At 39.8% G+C, this 16,468-nt stretch overlaps 1 pseudogene; it reads left to right on the forward strand.

Moving 5' to 3' along the window:
* The first annotated feature begins 1,859 nt into the window (after positions 1-1,859).
* Positions 1,860-12,090, forward strand: LOC110572055 (annotated as a pseudogene).
* Positions 12,091-16,468: the final 4,378 nt, after the last annotated feature.

The following is a 16,468-nucleotide window of genomic DNA, read 5'->3' on the forward strand; positions in this document are numbered from 1 at the left end:
TTCCAATTTGCTCTTAACCGTATTATTACAATCTTCCACTTTAAAAACATCTTTCTTGAAAAAAAAATAGAAAACCAATAAAAGAGTCTTGTCATCTGTGATTCTTTATAGTTTACACATGTCATCTATTTAATACTATCTTCCTAATTAATCTTCATGGCATCCCATTTTACAGACAGTAAAATTAAGAAGCTATGAGCTGCTTTGTACATAGCGTATTAATCACCAATAGGTATTACTGAAGCAGAAGTGAAAAAATAAAAATTTAAAAATCTTATTAAAAATTAAAATTTTCAATTCATAAGAAGGCTTATGAATATTTTGATTTTATTTTTTCAGGCATCCTTGTCTGCTTTTGGTATCACAGTAATACTGGCCTCATAAAATGTGTTTGGAAGTGTTTACTCTTTTATTTTTTGCAAAGGTTGGGAAGGATTGGTATGAATTCTTTTTTGAACGATTAGTAGAGTTCACTAGTGAAGCCATTGGTTCTGCAATTTTGTTTGTTTGTTTGGAGTTTTCTGATTACTGATTTAATCTCCTTACTAGTAATTGGTCTGTTCAGATTTCTATTTTTTCATGATTCAGTTGTGGTAGGTTTTATGTTTCTAGGATTATCCATTTCTTACAGGTTGTCCAATTTGTTGCTATATAATTGTTCATAGTTGTCTCTTGGGATCTTCTGCATTTCTGTGCTATCAGCTGTAAAATCTCCTCTTTCATTTCTAATTTTATTTGAATCCTCTCTCTCTTTTTCTTGGTGAATCTAAATTAAAGGTTTGTCAATTTTATTTATCTTTTCAAAAAATAAAAACCAAAAAACATAAAAAAGAAGAAAAACCCCAAATTCTTAGTTTTATTGATCTTGTCTATTGTCTTTTTAATCTCTGTTTCATTTATTTCTACTCTGATCTTTGTTACTTCTTTTTTTCCACTAGCTTTGGGCTTAGTTTGTTTTTCTTTTTGTAGCTCCTTGAGGTATAAAGTTAGATTGTTTGTTTGAGATTTTTCTTGTTTCTTGAGGTAGGCATATATGTACTTCTTTATTAGAACTGCTTTTGTTGTACCCCAAACTTTTAGTATGTTGCGCTTCCATTTCATTTGTCTCAAGGTATTGTTTTTTAAACTTCTCTTTTTTTTTTTTGAAGATTTTATTTATTTATTTGAGAGAGAGAGAGAGAGCACATGAGAGGGGGAGGGCCAGAGGGAGAAGCAGACTCCCCGCTGAGCAGGGAGCCCGATGCGGGACTCGATCCCGGGACTCCAGGATCATGACCTGAGCCGAAGGCAGTCGCTTAACCAACTGAGCCACCCAGGCGCCCCCTAAACTTCTCTTTTGATTTCATCTTTGATCTACTGGTTGCTTAGTAGTATGTTGCTTAATCTCCACATATTTATGAATTTTCCAGCTTTTCTTCTTGTCATTGATTGCCAGCTTCATATCATTGGTATGATTTCAATCTTCTAAATTTGCTAAGACATTGTTAATGAACTAACATACGATGTATCCTGGAAAATGTTCCCTCTGCACTTGAGAAGAATATATACAGGCACACCTATGAGAAATTGAGGGTTTGGTTCCAGACCACCACAATAGAGCAAATATTGCAATAAAGCAAGTCAAATGATTTTTTTTTTATTTTCCAGTGCATATAAAACTTACTACTATATTGTAGTCTATTAAGTGTGTAGTAGCATTATGTCTAAAAAACAATGTACATACTTTAATTTAAAAATGTTATTGCTAAAGAGTGCTCACCATTATCTGAACTTTCAACAAGTCAGAATCACTGATCACAAACCATCATAACAAATACAATAATAAGGAGAAAGTTTGAACTGTTGTGAGAATTGCCAAAATGAGACACAAAGAGATGAAGTCAGAAAATGCTGTTGGAAAAATGGCACTGATGAACTTGCTCAATGCAAGGTTGCCAAAAACCTTCAATGCACAAAAAACACAGTAGAACAAGGTATGCCTGTATCTGCTGCTTTGGGATGGAACATTCTATTAGGTTCTGTTAGGTGTGTTAGTTTCCTTTGGTGTAAATTATACATCAAGTCCATTGTTTCCTTTTTGATTTTCTATCTGGATCCATTGTTGAAGATGGGGGTATTGAAGTTCCCTACTATTATTGTATTATTATTACTCTCTTTAGGTCTATTAGTATTCACTTAATGTATTTAGGTGCTCTTAATATATATCTCTTTTACAGTTCTTATATCCTCTTGATGAATTGACCACTTTATCATTATCTAATGACCTTCTTTGTCTCTTCTTACAGTTTTTGACTTAATGTCTATTTCTTCTGCTATAAGTATAGCTACCCTTGCTCTCTTTTGGTTTCCATTTGCATGGAATATCTTTTTCCAACCTTTTTCTTTGAGCCCATGTATGTTCTTGAAGCTGAAGTGAGTTTCTTGTGGGCAACATATAGGTAAGTCTTGTTTTTTTATCCATTATATTACTCTGTGTCTTCTGATTAGAATTAATCCATTTACCCTTGATGTAATTACTGATGGGTAAAGACTTATGATTATTATCTTGTTAATTTTTGTTTTGTTTTGTAGGGTTTTTTTTGTTCTTTTCTTTCTCTCAGGACGTCTTCCTTTGTGAATTGATGAGTTTCTGTAGTCATATACTTTGATCACCTTCTCTTTATCTTGTACATACTTACTATAGGTTTCTGTTTTGTGGTTAGCCTGAGGCTTACATGACCCATCTTGCTAATATAACAGTCTGTTTTAAGCTAACAACTTAACTTTGGCTGCATAAAAACTCTTCACTCTTATCCTCCTGCCCCTATTTTATACTTTTGATGTCACAATTTACATCTCTTTATATTATATATTGTTTAACAAGTTATTGCATAGCCATTTTTAATACTTTTGTCCTTTAACCTTTATATCAGAGGTAAGTGGTTAATTCTCCACCATACTATGGTATTAATTATGATAAATCTGACTTTATGCTAAGCTTTATCAGAGTGCTGTATATTTTCATATGTTTTCATTTTACTAATTAGCATCCTTTCCTTTCAGCTTAAAGAACTCATTTCTTGTAACACAGATCCAGTGGTGATGAACTCCTTCAGCTTTTGTTTGTTTGCTTAAGTTTCATCTTACCCTCATTTCTGAAGGACAACTTTGCTGGATAAAGTATTCTTGGTTGGTATTTTATTCTTTCAACACCTTGTATGTATCGTCTCACTTTTCTGCTGGAAAATCTGTTTATAGCCTTATGGGGGGCTCCCTTATAGGAGAGAATGTTTTTCTTTTGTTGTTTTAAAGTTTATTTTTGTCTTTGATTTTGGATAATTTTATTATAATAGTCATTGTAGAAGGTCATTTTGGACTGAAATTATAGGGGTATCTATTAGCTTATTAAACTTGGATGTCCAAATCTCTCTCTAGGATTGGGAACTTCTTGGCTATTATTTCTCTATGTAAGCTTTCTCTTTAGCCCTTTCTTCTCCTTTTGGGACTCTAGTGATGTGTAGATTGTTTTTCTTATTTCTCTTGTTTCTCTTCCTATGAATGCCACAGGCTTTCTTCATTCCTTTTTATCCTTTTTTCTGACTGGACAACTGAAAATGATCTATTTTCAAGCTCACTGATTCTTTCTTATGCTTGGTGCAGTTGCTTATTGAAGCTCTATTGCATTCTTCAGTCATTGCATGCTTCAAATCCAAAATTCTGTTTGATTCTTTTTTATTTCCTATATTTTTGCTGAACTTCTCATTTTGTTATATTGTTTTCCTGATTTTGTTAAATTATGTGTCTGTGTTACCTTATAGGTCTCTGAGCATCTTCAGAAGAAGTATTTTGAATTCTTTTGTCAGGCAATTCATGTATCTATCTCTTTGGCATCTATAAATGGAAGTTTACTGTGTACCTTTGGTGCTGTCATGTTTCCCTGATTCTTCATGATCCCCATAGCCTTGTGCAAGTGTCTGCGCATTTGAAGAAGCCTTCACTTCTTCCAGATTTCATGGGCTGACTTCAGTAAAGAAAGCCCTTCACCTGCAGGTGGGAGAACCCTGCAGTATACTGTAGCACTGGGTCTAGTTGTGCAGGGCCATGTGGTGGCTCCAAGTCAGGGGTGGCATGATGTCTCCTTGGTCCAGGCCTCTGGAGTCCACAGTATCAACAACTGCATGGTCCTTGGTGAGCACTGCAGGAGTCTGCAGTGGTTGTAAGGCTTATGGGGATACTCAGTGGCACCTCCAGTCCAGTGGCTAGGAACAATGGCAGGCAGCATGGGTGACTGGAGCTGGTATTCTGTACATACTTGGTTGAGGGGGCCAGCTGTAGAAGCCTGTGTAGTAGTAGGGGCTAATTGGAAACACAAGAGCCTGGGTCAACAACTGTGGGTGTGTTGGCAGCTGTGGGGGCCCTGCATGTCAGTATGTATTCCTCGGCCTGCAGAGTCTCCTCATGGGTGCATGCATGGCAATGGAGGATGGTTAAGGGAGTTGGGCTGCTAGTGTGAAAGTGCATAGCTGGAAGGGCTTGCTGCAGGAAAATCCAGTGGTACAGGCAAGTGACAGGATCCAGGGCTGGAGCCAGGCCTACAAGCAACTGTGTGAGCTAGCTGCAGATGAGCCAGTGGTTCAGGCCAGGTACTGGAGACAGGGCCAGATCTGGGTCCACAAGCATCTGTTAGGATCTAGGCTTTTCAGTTGTACTTCTGTGTCTGCAAAACCTTGCCATGGGCACATACATGGTGGTAGAGTCTTGTGATGTGTAAATGCACAGCTAGAGGGGTTGGCCCTAAGCAAATACATGGAGATGGGGGTTACCTGCAAAGGTCTAGGCTGGTGTTTTGTGCTCACACAGCTGCAGAGGCCTGGGCTGGCTATTGGTGCAGTTCCTGGGCTCTGGTATGGTGGGAGTAGAAGGGGGCAGGGAAGGACTCAAATGACTGGCATGTGTGAATGCAAATAAGTGTGGCGTGAACACCTGGTAAAATCTGCAGTGGGTTCATTGCTGCTGTGCTGGCTATATGTTTCTTCAGAGATGAAAGCTGCTTGGGTCCTCTGCAGAGGTTATGGGAACCTCAGTCATTCAACATAGCTGGTACCAGTAGCTCTTGCTTTTATTCCTTGATCTCTGTTCATCTTAGCTTTACCAGTCTCTGAGTGGGGTAAATTTGAAGTGAGGCCTTCATGTGGTGCCCCAAAGGCTGGGGAAGCCAGTTGTTCACCCTGCTCTGCCTTTTCTATTGAGGGGTTCTCTTTCTAGTTGGGGAGTTCCCATATGGTGCTCAGCAGTGCTGGCCTGGGCAATGGAATGATGTAGGCAAAATGAAATTGTTCTTCCTAACCTTTTTGTGCAGTTATTCTCAGGTTTTCCCACTGGGTTCCTGAAGTTTCTTAACTGGACTCCTGAGCTCTCCCAAGGATGTTTTTGTTCAGAGAAAGCTGCCTAATTCTTGATCTTTGTGGGAGGATGGAGGCTGGGGTCTCCTACTTTGCCACGCTGGTGATGTCCTAGAGTCTTTTTGTAATATGGTTTATTTATTTATTTTTATTTATTTATTTATTATTTATTTATTTTTTTATTCTTATGTTAATCCCCATACATTACATCATTAGTTTTAGATGAAGTGTTCCATGATTCATTGTTTGTGCATAACACCCAGTGCTCCATGCAGAATGTGCCCTCCTCAGTAACCACCACCAGGCTAACCCATCCTCCCACCCCCCTCCCCTCTAGAACCCTGTTTGTTTTTCAGAGTCCATCGTCTCTCATGGTTCGTGTACCCCTCCGATTTCCCCCACTTCATTCTTCCCCTCCCGCTACCTTCTCCTCTTCTTTTTTTTTTCTTAATATATATTGCATTATTTGTTTCAGAGGTACAGATCTGAGATTCAACAGTCTTGCACAATTCACAGCGCTTACCAGAGCACATACCCTCCCCAGTGTCTATCAACCAGTCACCCCATCCCTCCCACCCTACCCCCCACTCCAGCCACCCTCAGTTTGTTTCCTACAATTAAGAATTCCTCATATCAGTGAGATCATATGATACATGTCTTTCTCTGTTTGACTTATTTCACTCAACATAATACCCTCCAGTTCCATCCACGTCGTTGCAAATGGCAAGATCTCATTCCTTTTGATGGCTGCATAATATTCCATTGTATATATATACCACCTCTTCTTCATCCATTCATCTGTCGATGGACATCTTGGCTCTTTCCACAGTTTGGCTATTGTGGACATTGCTGCTATAAACATCGGGGTGCACGTACCCCTTGGGATCCCTACTTTTGTATCCTTGGGGTAAATACCCAGTAGTGCAATTGCTGGATCATATGGTAGCTCTATTTTCAACTTTTTGAGGAACCTCCATGCTGTTTTCCAGAGTGGCTGCACCACCTTGCATTCCCACCAACAGTGTAGGAGGGAGAGAGTACATGAGAGGGGAGAGGGTCAGAGGGAGAAGCAGGCTCCCCGCCGAGCAGGGAGCCCGATGCGGGACTCGATCCCGGGACTCCAGGATCATGACCTGAGCCGAAGGAAGTCGCTTAACCAACTGAGCCACCCAGGCGCCCGAAAGTGTTTGCTCTTTAAATGTACAACCTTAGATGAACTATTCTGTAGGTCACTCACTCATTTCAAGTAGAGGTAGAGGGAAAAGAAGGTTAGGGCATATCCATCAATCTTGATGTTAAAGGCAAGGTTATTGACAAAAGGGAGCTGATCCATCACACACAGAGCAGTCCCCTTCAAATAAAATGTTTTCTCCTTGTCATGTGGGCATGATGCACAGATATACCCACTGGGCTGATGCACTTATTAATGCACGTGATGGATATTTTCTATTTTATCCTTTCTTTTACACTTGTTCTGGTCTACTTCTGATAATAATTTTTTAAAGGGCACAAAATGAACAAAACTTTCAGAAACTTTCAGTGCCAAACTTTATAAAATGATCAGCTTCAAAAATTAGCGGTTTATGTTTTTTAAATTTAAAAATGATGTGTTTTTATTCTTTTTCATAGAGCATAATGATTAAAATCAAGGATGATGGAGCATCATGATTCAAACACTTGCTAGCTGTGGACAAGTTTCTTCACCATTTGGAGCCCACTTTCTGTATTGATCATGAATGAAACACTTGGAATACTGCCTGGCACACTGTAAGCTCCATTTTATGTTCTGTAATACTCATCACACATACTTTTATTTACAAGTGAGGAGATATTTCTGCAATGAGAAAACAAAACAAAGCACCAGTGATTATAAAGTATTTCAAAGAGAATCTGAAGTCTGTTGCTTAGACCCACTGTGTTGTCTGGGACTGGTGTCTTAACTTTGTTAGCTCTTTGATGAAGATAAGTCCTATTAACTCCCACTGTTAGCCTAATCCAAAGTTACAAGGACAGGTGGCTGACATGACACTGTGAATCTGATTATTAAAATGACACTGCTTGTGGTATATCTATGATTGGGCTGTGTGCCCAACAGAAAGCTCAAAGTTCAGAGAAGATAACTATTTTAGGTCGAGCCAGACATTGATGGCTTCTCTTGAATTGAGAATTCTCCTTATCAGAACAGAAATCTAAAGCTCGCTGCTTCTGCATTACTAAATGTACAATTGTTTCTGAGGCATCTCCGAACCAGTCATTGTGGAGACCAGAGGCTACTTCTCAGGTAAGTGCAGAACTCCACTAACTAGCCACTGCATAGCGGGGCCAGGAATGACTTTTACAGAAGACAGGTCATGGTTTGCAGAGGCTCTGGGAATTACTCATAGCATCACAGTCCTTCCCAATTGTCCTCCAGGGTAGAAGTGCTTTGAAAGTACCTCCCAAGTAGCCAGCTCCTTTTAGCATAAAACCCTAAATTCACTACTACTGAAAATAAATAGACCTGATTAAAACCATTGGAGAAATAGTCCTAAGATTAAAGACTTAAATAAATATACATATTATATAAAATATAATATTTATAATTATATACAAATATGTGTGATTAAATTTAGTTAGTAAATATTATATTTATATATAAATGATTACTTAATTACAATGATTCAGTAATATATATATTACGTATATACTTATATATATATATATAATATATATACTTATGTATTACTGTCTCCTCCGCTTCCCCTAACCTCATGCTTCTGGTTCCATGTTCCATTTCCCAGCAGGAGTTTGTAAAACTCCCCAAACAAAACTATCAGGACTTGTTAACCTCCGGTTAATGCAAGAAAGGCCTGCAACTCACAATTTGGTTGAAAAGAAAAAAAAATTTTAACCTTGACTCTTCAGTTACATCTTTAGAAAATACTATAGCTTACTACAGGCCGACTCCTCACATTTTAAAATTTGCTCTATCCAAATAGAGCCCTGAGACAGAATCTCACTACTTTGGGCTCACAAATGCCCTTAGTTCAGATGTTATTTCTTCTTGGAACATTTTTATTTCATTTATAGAGAGGTTAAGGTCACATGGTCAATTTCCATTTGGCAAAGAGAAGTTGCAAGTTTCCTTTTAATTCTACTGGCCACATTGGCTGTAACTAATCTTAATTTTCAATCTTCTACTAATTTTTTACTATATCAAAAGCTCACTCTTTTGTTACATATAGTTTGCTATAAAAATTGCACACATAATCTCAACCAGAAACCAAAGACATATATAATATGTAACAACAAATATATAAACATTTCAATACATATGTATATATACTTGCATTTCCTTATTTTTCAGCAATGCAAAAAGATAGTGAGATATGGCTGTCATTATTTGTAAGTCTTAGGCTGTCATCTTATCGACAGTAAATCAAAATGTGGATGTGATAATATGTTTTCTTCCACAAGGGTAATTTACTGAAAAAAAATGGAATAGTCTAAAGGAGAAAATACTAAGGATCCAGCTGCTTCTGCAGCCAATTTTGCCATATGTTAATACTGGATGTGTTTTTTTGACACTTGATATATTTCAAAAAATTGAAGTAACACTCCTGCTGAAAGTCATGTAGTATGGCTTTCTGAGGTTCTAGTAACCATGTTCCTATTGCAACTTCTGGAAATCTACTACAGCATTAAGCAGCGACACTTTGAGGAGGCTGGGAATATTAACATCAAATTGAAACCCACAGATGGTCCCAAACTCTAACTTGAGTTGGTAGGGTCAATGTCTTCTACTTCCAAGTATTTACTGAACTGCATTACCTTACTTTGCAATTTCTTCAATTTGATTTTTTCTGCTCACCTTGAAGTCAGCCAGACCAAGGAAGAAGGACTTGCATGAATTACACACTGGCCCAACAGCCTCCATTTCTAAGACTTCACTTATAGAAGGGCACCTTCACCGACCAGACCTGGTGTGCAGGCTCAAAGGACACAGCTGAATACAACCAGAAGCTTGGCTAAATAGGGACTGCTTGACTGCTACATACTGAGCACAGAATGCCAAAGAGACAGAAAACTGTCCCTTGGGGGACTTTGAAAGAGCAGAGCCTTAATAAGCTCATCACTTATAGAAGCTGAGCAACTGCCTAGGGACAGACAAATAAATGGCAGAGCTGTCACATGAACCCATTTCTCTTCCTGTGGAGCTTCCCAGGACTGAAGCTGATATCTTTCTGTGAATGCTGCCCATGAGGAGGCAGGTGGCAGAGCGGGATTGAGTGAAACCAAAGCTGCATTAGCCCAAAGCAACATCTTATATTAACAGAGTTAAGAATAGAGAATGCAAATTGCCAGGCTTCTTTATTAAGATTCTTTATTGGAATTTGAACTCTGTTCTTTCAGGGCAGCAAAAGAATGATTCCTTTCAAAATGTGATTTGCCTCTAGTTCCATCACAAATGATGAATCCCTGAACTCTACCGCTGAAACCAATAATACTCTATATGTTAATGAATTGAAATTAAGTAAAATAGAATAAAATTTAAAAAGAAGGTGTATGCTTGCAGGAAGTCTGGAAAATATAGTTTAGATTCCATATTATTACTATTATTACAGAAGGATCTGCCCAGGGTGAGGTGTAGATTATCAAATGTACAGGCGATATGCAAAAGATGTCAGCAGCCATAGATGACCCATGTCCCCCACATCTTCATTACTCATGTCCTTGCACAATGCCTGACACAAGTAGAAGCGCTACAGCTATTGAATTGAATATGAATGAGCATAACATAACAAGTAGGACTTCAGATCTGTTTCAACAAGAGTTCACCTGATGACAAAGTCTGCCACCCAGGAAACCCGAGCTCCCTCCCACACAGCTGCGTGCATCACAGCCAAGGGTGGCCAGGGCAAAGTGGATCTGCACCATACCCTACAAGTGGATGGAAAGGGGACATGTTTTTGTAAGAATAAATTCATTTCTCATCACTAGGGTCTGAACTTGTAAATGTTGATGAAAAATATACATTATAATTGCTATTCTCTCGGCAGATAGGTCAGCAAATTATCTAAAGAAAGCCAGCTGGCTTATGTGAGAAAACAAGCTGGTTTTTGCATATGTGTCACCCTGCCTGTGTAACCACTGTGGCTTTGGTGCTGCGCTGTGATATGACACAGGGTCTGTGGCACACGGTGGAATTGGGTGGTAGTATTGCAGTACTGGTCACTTCCATAGAGAACTGGCTCAGAAGGAAAGAGAGAATGTGGGGGGAAACCCTGGGTGGAAGGAGAGACTAATGTAGGCATCTGGGAGGGAACTTTGGGGAGACACGTGTTAGAGAGGGGAGACAGGCCAGGAATAAGGTGTCAGAAGGACCTCTCTCTTTTCCTGATAGCTCACTCAGAATGGTGGGACTTAGGAGTTCCAGAGAGAAACTTATACTTTTAAGAGATTTTTATTTCTTGATTTTTCTCCTAATTTCCCCTTTGTTATTCCTTTGGTGCAGCTTTCATAGGTTATTACCATTTCTACCAAGAGGAATCAGGGAACTTTTAGATTCCCTCTTGGCTCACATGTTGAGAGTACAAACAATTTCCCTACTCAACTCCTACCAGGGGCCAAAGTGATGATAGAGGTGAGCTCAGGGGCAGTGTGGTGCCTCCATCTTGTCTCTCAGCATTGCTGGGACAGGGACTGAAGTGGCAGCAGCACCAGATGTTGTTTCTTCCTGGGATGACCATATGTTTGTTCCGAGGAAAAGCAGCTGTCAAAGATGTGGGAAAAGAAGTTTCCTACACAACTGGACAAGTGTATTAAGTTTGGGCCCCATGTGGAGTGTGCTCACTTTTCTCCAAATGGTCAGAATTTGGTCACCGGGTCTATTGCTGGACTCATTGAAGTCTGGAACTTTATGACTGGAAAAATCAGGAAGGATCTTAAATAACAGGCCCAGGATGACTTTATGATGATGGATGATGCTGTCCTCTGCATGTGCTTCAGCAGTGATGCAGAAGTGTTAGCAATGGGGGCCCAAGATGGACAGATCAAGGTATGGAAGACTCATAGTGAAAAGGGTTTAAGGAGATTTGAAAGGGCACACAGTAAAGGTGTCCCCTGCTAAGCTTTTCTAAGGATAGCTGTCAGATCCTTAGTGCCTCTTTTGATCAGAAAATTAAAATTCATGGTTTAAAATCTGGGAAAACCGTGAAGGAATTTCATGACCATTCCTCCTTCATTAATGACGCAACTTTTATCCAAGATGGACATTATATTATTAAGGCATCCTCTGATGGCACTGTGAAGATCTGGAATATGAAGACCACAGAATGTTCAAATACCTTTAAATCCCTGGGCAGCACCGCAGGGACAGATACCACTATCAACAGTGTGATCCTGCTTCCTAAAAACCCAGAGCACTTTGTGGTGTGCAACAGATCAAATACGGTGGTCATCATGAACAGGCAGGGCAGATTGTCAGAAGCTTCAGGTCTGGTAAGAGAGAAGGTAGGGATTTTGTTTGCTGTGCTCTCTCTCCCCATGGCAAATGGATCTACTGTGTAAAGGAAGACTCTGTGCTCTCCTGTCTTAGGACAGTCACTGGCAAACTGGAGAGACTCTGACAGTTCACAGGAAGGATGTGATTGGTATCACACATCACCCTCATCAGAACCTGATTGCTACCTACGGTGAAAGTGGACTCCTAAAGTTCTGGAAACCCTAATTCCTCTTTTCTTTTAAAACTTGCCTGAGAGCATGTACTTGGGGTGCCTGAGTGACTCAGTCAGTTGAGCATCAGATTCAGCTCAGGTCATGATCTCAGAGTCCTGGGATTGAGCCCTGCCTCAAGGCTCCATGCTCAGCAGGGAGTCTGCTTGAGATTTTCTCTCTCTCCTGCCTCTGCCCCTCCTCCCCAGCCTTGCGCACTCTCTCTTTCTCTAAAATAAATAAATAAATCTTGAAAAAAAAATAAAAAATAAAACTCGCTTGAGAGCATGTACTTGAATGAAGACCAAATCATGTATTGCTTTTTTGGGGGGCTACCTTTCCTAAGCAATTGTCTGAATTAAGCACAAGAATAATTTTGGGACAACTCCTGTTCAAGCAGCAGTTACCCTTTATTTAAATATTTGTTTAAGGTATTCATTTATCTGTTTCTAATTGGGGCAGTCACTCAATGTTTTCAGTAGACTTCTACCTAGAGATTGAGTACTGCTGTTTGTAGAAAAAAGTAGTATTCCTCTAATTATTTGAAATGGTGATTAAAACATACCTCCTGGGATGCCTGGGTGGTTCAGTCAGTTGAGTGTCTGCTTTCTGCTCAGGTCATGATTCCAGAGTCCTGGGATCGAGCCCCACATCAAGCTCCTGGCTCAGCGGGGTGCCTGCTTCTCCTTCTGCCTGAAGCTCCCCCTGTTTGTTCTCACTCTCTCTCTTTCTCTCTGACAAATAAATAAATAAAATATTTTTAAAAAACCATACCTCCTGCAGTAAAACTTGTAAATAAGGAATTATTCCATATTCAGTAGCTCTTTGCTATTCCTTTGTTTTTAGATGTTAATAAATTTTACACCTTTAAAAAAAATCCTGATCTTGAACCTCCTCTCCAGAGATTCTGATTAATTGGTCTGGGACACCAGGTGAGCCCTGGGATTTTTCACAGTTCCCCAGTTGATTCTAATTTGAAACAAATATTGAGAGCCACATTCTATCCAGGCAGATGGTCCTCTCTACAAGAAGAGCCAGCAAGAAAGAGCAAGCTGGAAAGATGGAGGCGATATTTGCAGACTCAAGGAGATAGACAGTTGGGCAACAAGAATCACAGACACCAAAAGGAAGTGTTAGGGCCCCAGGCACAGAACAGAAGCTCAGAGACACACAGCAGTTTCAGGTAGTGGATAGCTGATCAAGACAGTCTCATGGTATATCAAAAATGTGTAAGTTGGAGGACATGTCAAGGAACAGGGCAGAATCTTAGTAACCAGGATGATGGCAGGAGTCAGAGAAAAATTACAGTCAGTTCTGCTGTAACTCAGGTTTTGAAAACACAAGTTCATTCCAATGTGATTGATGCATTAGGGAACCGAGCACAAGGCAAGTTTTGTTTTTGCTTATACTTGATGTAATCCATAGAAACACTAGGTGAAGAAGAAAACTGTCCCCCAGCTGAAAGGAGCCACATTGGAACACACACAATGCATACATATGCACACCTCAGATGCCCTCTGTTCAGCATGTTTCCACATTGTGTTACAACTTTCCATCTGATCACCCATCACCTTTCTTCTACCCCATCACTCTCCTACTCTAACTCACAAGCTACACTCCCATGCAGCTTGGCCTGGGACTTTCTCAAGGTATAATGCCATATTTATTGTGGTTTGTATGTTTTTCTTGACCATTGAACATGTGCAAAATGGTGTTATTATTTTTATTAGATTCCTACTTTTTTCCTCCTACCCTTTTGAGATGAAGGTTTTGAGTGTTGTGTCCTAATCCCATTATTCCCATAAACCCTGTGGAATTTGTTGTGCAGTTTTGCATAGCACTGTTGTTTTTTGAAGTGCATACATTTCATTAGAGCAGACCCGACTATAAAATCAAGTGGATTTGATGTAGACTCATTTCAGTTCTAAATCAATGCTCTAGAAATTCCCCTTAAGGACAGGATTAAGTTACAGCTAGGAATGGGGCCATTCTCAGCTCTGGAGAGAGGAAAGAGAAGGTAGTGTGAGACAGGTTGTCAGGAAGTTCTTTGAAATGCCCAGTGGAGGGAATGATATAATGTGGGTGCAGAGGAAAGGGGGTGCTAACTGATCAGAAATGGAAAGGGGACGTCCTTGGTGACCTCACATGCTTACAGAAGGGAGAAAGTAACAGAAATCTAGAGAAGTGGAATGCAGCTAAGCTCAGTGAGAAGCTGAAGAGTTTGGCTGTCTTCTCCCAGTAATGAATGTACTTTGTGAAGGTTTGGAGCAGGAAAATTACCTGCTTGTTTTAGAAATAATAATATGATGCTGTCATACAGGCTGGATTTGGGGGACAAGGGAGAGCAGAAGAGGGAGGTTAGTGCCGTGACCTTTGTGGAGGTAACTGGCTCTGAGTTTGGAGGTACCCGGGGGAATAGGAGCCTGCTCTCTCCTTTCCTCTTCCTCGAATCCTCCCAAAGAACTAGCTTATTCTGGCTCTGCTTCATTAACTTTTCATGCCTGAATCTGTCATGCAATGTCATGCCCTGAAAGCACCTCTTAGGAAGGCCACCAAAAACTCCTTTCAATCAGATCTCATCATACTTCCAATCTTGCCTTCTTTGGTCTTTTTCAGGAATTTCATTTTGTTGCACCCAACCCAATTCCCACAGTGGCCTCCTCCTTTGTACTCCACGACAGCACTGTTTTCTGGCTCTCTTCCTAGTTTTGTGTCCATCCTATATTTGCAGGGTCCTATAAGCAGGGTCCCTGCTTATCCCACTTTTAAACACAGGATTCTGTCATTGGCCTTTTCCCTTGTATGTATATCCTCACTAGGTCATTGTATCCACTCTTTTGGTTTTAACAACCACCTACACTACAATTTTCCTCAAATCCTTTTTTTTAAAGATTTTATTTATTTATTTGACAGAGAGAGACACAGTGAGAGAGGGAACACAAGCAGAGGGAGTGGGAGAGGGAGAAGCAAGCTTCCCGCAGAGCAGGGAGTCTGATGCGGGGCTCGATCCCAAGACCCTGGGATCATGACCTGAGCCGAAGGCAGACGCTTAATGACTGAGGCACCCAGGCACCCCTCAAAGCCTTATTTTTTAATCCAGATGTCTCAGTGGTAGTTCCATTTCCATGGAAAACTCCCGCAGGTATCTTAAATACTTCCTATTCAAAGCAGAACCCATTGTGTACCTTCTCCTACTCAAGCATACTCTTCCTGGGTATTGTTTCCTACTTTGTGGCACCAACATCCATGCAAACGCCCAAGTCAGAGCCTTGGGGTCATCATCCCACACCTACAGCCACCAAGCCCTTCTTGTCCTAAGTTCCTCAGTTGTCCTTGTTTCTCTAGTCCCCCTGCCACTGATTTAATTCCACTTCTTACCATCACACACCTCGGTCATTTTCTCCAATTTCAACTTTCTCAGACCCACACATTAGGCTCCTCAAGAGACAGCTTTCAAAAGTTCATATCTGATTATGTCACTCATCTGATCAATCTGTCCAAAAGCCAAAAGCTCCAAATCTTGAGAATAAACACCCAAGTTTTTTACTTATTCCAGAAATTCTGCCATTTCATGCCCCCCAGGCAGTACTCCTCATCATTTTCTTCCTCAAACTTTACTAAGCAGAAAACCTGAAGGATTGGTAGTTCCCCAAATAGCCTGCTCTTCTATGCCTCTGTGCCTTTCACATGCTATTCCCTTTTCCAGGGGTGTCTTGTCCTTCTCTGCTCTTTGTCAGAGAACGTATTCTTACCTTAAACTTTACTAAAACATTACCTGAATCTCCCAGGCATAATTAATATCTCATTTATATTTATGAGTTTTTTTAATGTAATTTTATTTGTGTATGAACACAGTTTACCTGTTTACCTGTCTGTATCCTATACTGGTCTGTAAGTTTCTCATGAACAATACCAGGACAAGTTACATTTACAGAAAAATCATACACTGAGCTTCTCAAAGTTGTAGATTATGTCTCGCACTAATAAGTTTTCTTCCTGTTGATTAATTAAAATGATTGCCTTTATAATTTTTACATCCCTCTGCTCAGAAAAATATACTTTGGGGGATTTTAAACCATTGCAGAAAATGTATGTGTAACATTCATATTCAATCAGGTGAGAAAAAAATTAATTAAAAGCATCAGAACAAAAAAGGAAGGAGTAAAATTATCTCTATGAAATAATTTTATATGGGAAAAATCCTAAAAACTCAACCTAAAAACTGTTATATCTAATCAGTGAATTCAGTAAAGTCACAGGTTGCAAAATTAACATATAAAAATCAATAGCATTTCTATATATTAACAATGAAATTAAAAAAAAATAAAGAAATTGATCCCATTTACAATAGCATCAAAAACAATAGATTGCTGGGCGCCTGGGTGGCTCAGTTG

This window comes from Neomonachus schauinslandi, chromosome 10 (assembly GCF_002201575.2).
Source record: "Neomonachus schauinslandi chromosome 10, ASM220157v2, whole genome shotgun sequence".
Lineage (NCBI taxonomy): Eukaryota > Metazoa > Chordata > Mammalia > Carnivora > Phocidae > Neomonachus > Neomonachus schauinslandi.